Genomic DNA, 7503 nt, shown 5'->3' with positions numbered 1-7503 from the left:
GGCGAACCTCTTTTTGGCCCCCAAAAGCATCTTGTAAGGTGCACTTATATATAATTCATGATAACAATAAAGATAATATTATTTCACATTTCTAAAAAAAGATTGATTCCCCCTTCTTGATCATCCTAGGAGAATGATGTTGAGAGAGAGAGAGAGAGAGAGAGAGAGAGAGAGAGAGAGAGAGAGAGAGAGAGAGAGAGAGAGAGAGAGAGAGAGAGAGAGAGAGAGAGAGAGAGAGAGAGAGAGAGAGAGAGAGAGAGAGAGAGAGAGAGAGAGAGAGAGAGAGAGAGAGAGAGAGAGAGAGAGAAGGACTAAAAGATAGGGAAGCCTAATATATCCTAATCCATCTTTCACTCCCGATGGCATGTAAGCATGTAATCATTGCTAATCAATTCAAGACTTTTCTCATTTTCATTTATGCATTAAAAATTTAACATTTCTAAGGATTATTTGTAGCAAAATATAAAAGGAAACATGTGTCCTTAGAATAATAGAGAAATGCAATCGATAGTTTTGACAAGGTAGGAAGAAAACATTAATTATTAAAATAATTGGGAAATCTTTAGAGAAAAACATTATATGAATATAACAAGGTATTTAAAATACTTTAAATTTTTTTTCGATGTTTGGTTGAATAGTGAAATGCTAGAAACTTTTATTAGGGGAGTTATAGAAAAAGAGAAATTAATAGAAAGGTTAAATGTATGTCCTCTAGTCGAAATTCTGGCAAAATGTATTGAGAAGGACTATAAAGAAAATAAATTAGAGCATTCGTATGTTCATTTGTTGAGACAAAATGCTAAGTGGGAGGATAAGAAATTTTAACTAACATGAAATAAGGGAGGAGGCTATTATGAAAAATTGGACATCCGATTATGCAATCAAAAAATTGCTAGAAATAGCGACTTGTAAGATTATGTATTTCAAAGTTAGAAGAAATAGTTTGATATGGGAAAAAGTAGTGATTCCCTACACCTATTTAGTTGTATGAACTAAAGGATTATTCAATGAAATTTTTGTAATAGAGATAGTCAAGATGGTAAGAGATAATAATAATGACTACTTAAAGGGTTAGGGAAAACACAGAATAACATAATAATGAAATCTAGGGAAAACTGATCTCCATAGAGTGAGGCACAAATAAGAAAAGTGACTTAAGAAAACTATAAATAAGTAGAGTCAAGTAAACTACCACTCTTTCTCAATGAAAATATTGTGCATGAAAATTAGGACAAAGGAATGTCTATAGCATGCTCTCCAACTCCATGAATCAAAAAGAATAGTGGAGATAAGGAGTGTAGAGACAAGATGGACATTGCCTTACTTACCAAGAGTAGTAATCATGCTATAAGTTCATTAGGGATCATCAAACTATCATTGTCAAGACTCGATAAAAGTAATGATGTAGTGATTTCTTGGAATTATATATTGTGCTTGTGCCTAGATGTGTAGATTTGATCATGGTGTTGAATACTATTCTCATGCAAATATGAAGAAACTATTAGAATGCTATGATTGAATGTTGGTTGTTGAGGTGTTGCGATTGAAAGTTGGATATTTAAAGATGATTTTTTGTTTGATGGAAAATGCTTTTGCTTGGATATGGTTGTTTGTGGATGTGAATGAAGAGATGTGTCTTAATTGTTGTGATGTGATGAGATTATTGCTAGCATGTACTCTCCTCTGAGTCTTGCCATCATGGCTTCCACCCAACTAGATACTACTGTTTAAAATGTGCACCACCAGCTAGACAAGAGGTCAAATGTGCAAGGAAGGTTTCCCCTTATGGCATCATGAGTACCACTGGGGCTCTGGTCAATTAGGTAATACTCGTGATCGGTCCTGTGATAGGATAGAAATCCTCCATGTGCATGATGCATGATGATGTGTAACCATTAAAAGAGGGGGGTCATAGGGTGTGCTCAACTTGGTCTAGAATTGGGGTATCAAATGATGGATACTGAGAGGAAGGAGAATTTTAGGGTGAACTAGAAGTATCTCGACACTCTCGATTAAATATGAATTAAAATGCTTTAATACTATTTGAAAAATACTATTGTTATTGTTTTTATATACATTATCTAAAGGTATTCAATAAACAATGTGTAATGGATAAATTAATTATGGGTGGACATTCCTTAACAATGTCCAAAAGATAGGTGGACCTGATTATTCGAGTGCTTTTTGAATGGATGAAAATAGAGCTAAACACTAACTACCTTTAGTTGTGTCATAGACCTTGGCTAGCATCATTTTAGGGGATTGGAGCTTAGATTATCTCTTATTACCAAAGGGGTCAATTTGAGCTCCCCTTCATCTCTTACTCTCTTTGAACAAAGTGCAATGATAGTCCACTCTAAATCTTGGTTGAGTGCTAGATAGCTATTAGATATTGTTAGGTACTTGAGTTCAATCCTAATTATGCTACAAGGTAGACTGGGAAGTCACCAAACTATCTAAGTTTATAAATCCTGAGGGGTCTAAATGGCACTAGTCAGGAGCGGCATTCACATGAATATAAAATGCCATCTCCTATGGCCGGGATGCATACATCACATTTGAAGTGTGTTGAAAGCTATCTCTACATTTCTTGTTGTGGTGTGTGCATTAATCACATGTTACAAAACACTTATAGTAAATCAACTACGTGGGGTGAATTGAAGTAATTAAATCACTTACTAGTGTGAATAAAGTCAAAAGTAGACTATTTATACTCATAACTATCAATAGAAGTAGCAAAATGGATAGGACTCTAGTGTCAACATGTTGTAGCTCAACCACTTCCACCGTACTCCTTCCACTAGGTGGGTCCACTAATTTTATTGGATCGATATGTAATGAAGTGAAATTAATCATGTACTTTGATATACATTTAATAATACTTTGGTGATACCTTGGTACAACCATATGAAGGTGTAAGAGACCATTTTTTATACATTTAGTATAAAACAATTGAGTCTCTTCATTTCTATCTTTATTTCTCACAATTTTTATGGATTATTTTGCTTTATCTCTCTTGTTTCTCTATTTCTCTCTCCTATTCTAGTATTTCTGTCTTTTCTCTCTCTCTACCGTTAGTAACCTATTTCTTTCTTTTCCATATCCATTTTCATTTTCTATTAAAAAATCCAACATAGTTTGGTACCGAATTGTTTGGTGCATGAGGTACAACCTATAGAAGTTACATTTGTGTGACTAACAAGCTTTCCACATGTAGTAGAGACCAAGTTTATAGGCGTTGATAGGAGGAACAAACAAAAATGATAGGATAAAGGTCATTTTACCAGGTTGTACTCTTTTTTTAAAAGACATTTTAGTAGTCAAATTGGAGAGAAAGGGGACTTCATTGGAGTTGGAGAGGGCTTTAGTCCTACTTGTGCAAATAGCCTTCTTCTTCAACTTTCCTTCAAGCTCTCATGGAAGATTTCACTCTCTATCTCTCTCTTTCCCCAACCTTCTCAATCTCATCAAGCAACCATTGAGCAATGTCCTAGGCAAAGTAAACTACAAGTTCATTACCAATGTGGAGTAGCTTTATTCAAGAGACACATTAGCCTATTCAACACAAGTTTTGACAATGTTCATGTTGAATACAACAAAGCATACTCATCATTGCAATCTATAATCTTGGTTACAAACATTTCTATGGTATCATTCTTTCATATGGAAAGAAAACAATATTTTTTGGATAAAGCTTCATATTCTTCATCTTCTTGAAACCCTAACAAAACAAGGCATTGGCTTCTACTCTCTTCTTGAAACCCTAACAAAGCATGTCATCCATTAAAGTTCCATCCTCAAGCTCTATTTTCTTTAAGAGGCTTCATCTACTACTCTAAGGGGTTCATCTTTAGTAATCATCTCCAAACATTACATCAATATTGAAGACATTGAAGATTATTTAGCCAAATATTTCATCAGACTTGGGAAAAATGAGTAAATCACTCCAATCTTTCATCTTCAAGCTTTGAAGATCACTAAAGATCATTGAAGACTTGTGTTGGACCTACCTATAGATCATTATTGCCATTGGATCATTCAATGTGGAGCATTGATTATTATATTCTTCATAGAGATTAATCAAGAGGTATTTCTATTCATTTGTTGAGATATTAGTGAATTGTTAAGAGAGCTTAAAGGAGGGAAAGAATTCTAGTCTATGCACTACATGCATATGCATTGCTATGTGTCAATCTTATCTTCATAATGCAACCAACCTTTGTATGGAGGCTAGACATTGGCTATGCTAAAAAGCATGTGCTAAGATCTTTTTCAACATTGTTATTCATAGTGTTAGTGTCATTTTGTATTCACCCTATTTCATATTGTGCACTCATCCCAATTTTCTCTTGAAGGATAAGTGAATGTTGAGCTTGACTCCACCTACTATCAACTTGAGAGTGAGCTCTCAAGTACTATTTGTAGCAGATATGTTAGTTATGTTGGTAGGTTAATGACTACACATGCCAAGCTACATCATTGATGACAACATTGCCTAGATTCTGTTCTTAGTATCCACCTATTTTGCCAACTCTGTGAAGACTTGAAGCAAGTTGAAGAGGGTGATGAAGAAGATGAGGATAATATTAAGTAACTTGAACCTCACTAGAATATGAAGAGCATCATAAACCATTTACTATGGCACTCAAAAAGGTAGCTAAAAAGGATCCTCTCAAATTTTCCAACTAATGAAGGACTTCTCTAAAGTGTGCATATCTTTTTCAATCTTCCTCAAATCATGCTGTATGAGCTTTAGCTAAAACCGCCATTCTCATTAAAGCCCAAGTCCCCTAAACTATCTAGACCTCTAAACCACAAGTGATCAAGCCAAGATTTCCTTTGAATTATATTGGGTAGGCAAGCCCATAGAGCCTCTAAGCTATTCAAGGGTGGAAAATTCCCTGGGGAGGTCATGTTCTAACCAAGAAACTACAAGAAGATGGTTGTACCTAAAGGTTTGTACATCATGAGTTTGAAGGGGGATGTTGAAGTAGCAAACCCATGATATGCACTGCAATAATGCACATGATGCACACTAGCTAGGATCAATTATTTGATCCTATGTTTGCTCCCATCAATAAAAGAAGAGTCTCCCTAAATGTAGTGCACCATAGGAATCCACTTTTCCACCTATGAGCTACACCCATTTAGGAGATCCACCAAGAAACCACTTCATGTAAGATTCCACTTCACAACCTACTATGAAAAACCACACTTTGTTGTAATGCCTTTGTAAAAGCACAATCTCATTTGAGTAATTGTGATCATTTTTTGCTTCAATATTGCTCTAGTTCTAAGGTAATGGTGAATGCATGATACAAAATTCACAACATATGCCTAGTAAAAATCACCTTACAAGTGCCAATGTAATGTATAAGATGCAATTACCACCTTTGTGTTTGTGAAAAGTCTCCTTCTGATGCACTTGTCATAAATTCAAATTAATGTTGTTTAGACCAAAAAATTGCATTCTATAACTTGTATAAACATAATGTAAAGGGTGAATAACATGAAAGCTAAGGGTAAAACAAAGGAAACTCATTAAATGTTTGAGATCACACCTTTGTATTATACCCTCTTATTGACAAGTTTCTTATTATGGATGGTCACTATACCCATGAGTTACAAGAGAAAAAGCATTCTTTCTTTCCTTTGAGATAAGACACATACTTTAGACATACACATAATTTTGACTGTCTTGGCCATTTAGTCCACCAATACTTTAGGTTTTTGCTTTGGATTCCCTTCCCAAACAATGAATCATGTAAGTACTTCTAGGTGTGTATCTAAGTGAGATTTTTTGAGCCAATCCCTTCCCAAACAATGAATCATGTAAGTACTTCTAGGTGTGTATCTAAGTGAGATTTTTTTAGCCAATCCCTTCAAAAACAAGGCACATAATTACACATCTTTTTAGGACTACCATCAAGATCTTCATTTCCATCTTTGATTTGAGCTAATAGATTTACCTTCTAATGGTATCTTCATTGCTATATTTTCTTACCTAGGAGGGGTCATAAGAGGTTTAGACAAAAAATATTAAGACCTTTACCTTTAGCCTATCAAAATGTTTCACTATAGCTATCTATTAAAAAAACCAATAAAATAACCTAACACCACCCACTCAAGGATGCACATCTAATCATTAGAATAGCAACCCCCTTAGGCAATGCTAGCAACACTACAAAAAGTACAATGTATTACTTTCAAATCACATGTCAAAGAGTTGCACATTTTTGTAGATGGAATATTCTTGCATTTTTTGTAGATGGAATATGCTTGCATAACTTGAATTTAATCACTACTTCCTATACTTTGGAATATACCAGCATAACTTGACTTTATCAACATGTTTCACCATAGTTATCTATTAGATAAACCAATAAAATAACCTAATACCACCCACTCAAGGATGCACATAAAGCCATTAGAATAGCACACCCTTTAGGCAATGCTAAGAGCACTGCAAAAAGTACAAGGTATTACTTTCAAATCACATGTCAAAGAGTTGCACATTTTGAAAGATGGAATATGTTTGCATAACTTGACTTTTTTCTCTACTTCCTATAATTTGGAATACACCAACCTAATTTGACTTTAATAATTGACATGAAATTCCTTGTTTAATAATAAAAAAGCATACCCAATTATGGAAATCAATCCATGTTAAAGCTCAAGGCTACATGCAACAAGGAGTAACCAATTGAAGGATTCTAGAATTTATGCATTGCATTAACATTCAAAATGTGTCATAGCACATTAATAGGCATAGCCTATTTAATATATTTGTCAAACACATTGACAAGAAGAAGCACATCAACATTCTAAGAATTTTCTACTCAATGTGTTTCCCAAATCAAAAAGTTGTGTGTACAATTGGATTAAACTCTCTCTCTCTCTCAAACCCAACAGAGGCTCTTTTCAAGATGAGAGGCCTAAAAAGAGTATGTGTCAAGATTCATCCTCTTTTCATGCCCTTGTGTGTGTGTGTGTGTGTGACATACACACTAAGGTTTTGAACCTTTCTTAATTTGGTTTTTTAGGGGAAGTCGTTCTTAATTTGGTTTTTTAGGGGAAGTCTTCATGCATCTACACACATACGCTTTTTAGGTCTTACACATACACTTGTTACTTAATTTAGCATGTGATACTTTATATGCATGAAATATTAAATAATAACAAAGATAAGGCACCTTTAAGTTATTTTTATTGGTTTATTCAACAATAGTTATTATGAAACGTGTTGACATGCTTAACACATTGTGCCTAAATGTCTTATGCTCCCCCTTATCTAGGAGAAGAATAGTAATGAAGATCTCAATGGAAGGCAAATCTATAAGCTAAAATCCCTCTTGTGTGATCAAAGATCACAAAGATAGTCCATTTAAAAAATATGTAACTATGTGTCTTGTTTTTAAGGGATTAGCTCAGATTTTCTTTTGCTAAGAAAATCTTGCTCAAAGATAGGAAAGACTCATATCCTACTTAAATGCATGTATACCT

Source organism: Lygodium microphyllum, chromosome 27 (assembly GCF_053477565.2).
Source record: "Lygodium microphyllum isolate KBCC chromosome 27, Lygodium_microphyllum_v1.1.10, whole genome shotgun sequence".
Taxonomy (NCBI): domain Eukaryota; kingdom Viridiplantae; phylum Streptophyta; class Polypodiopsida; order Schizaeales; family Lygodiaceae; genus Lygodium; species Lygodium microphyllum.
The sequence above is the reverse complement of the archived record's forward strand: the minus strand, read 5'-3'. Positions refer to the sequence as shown.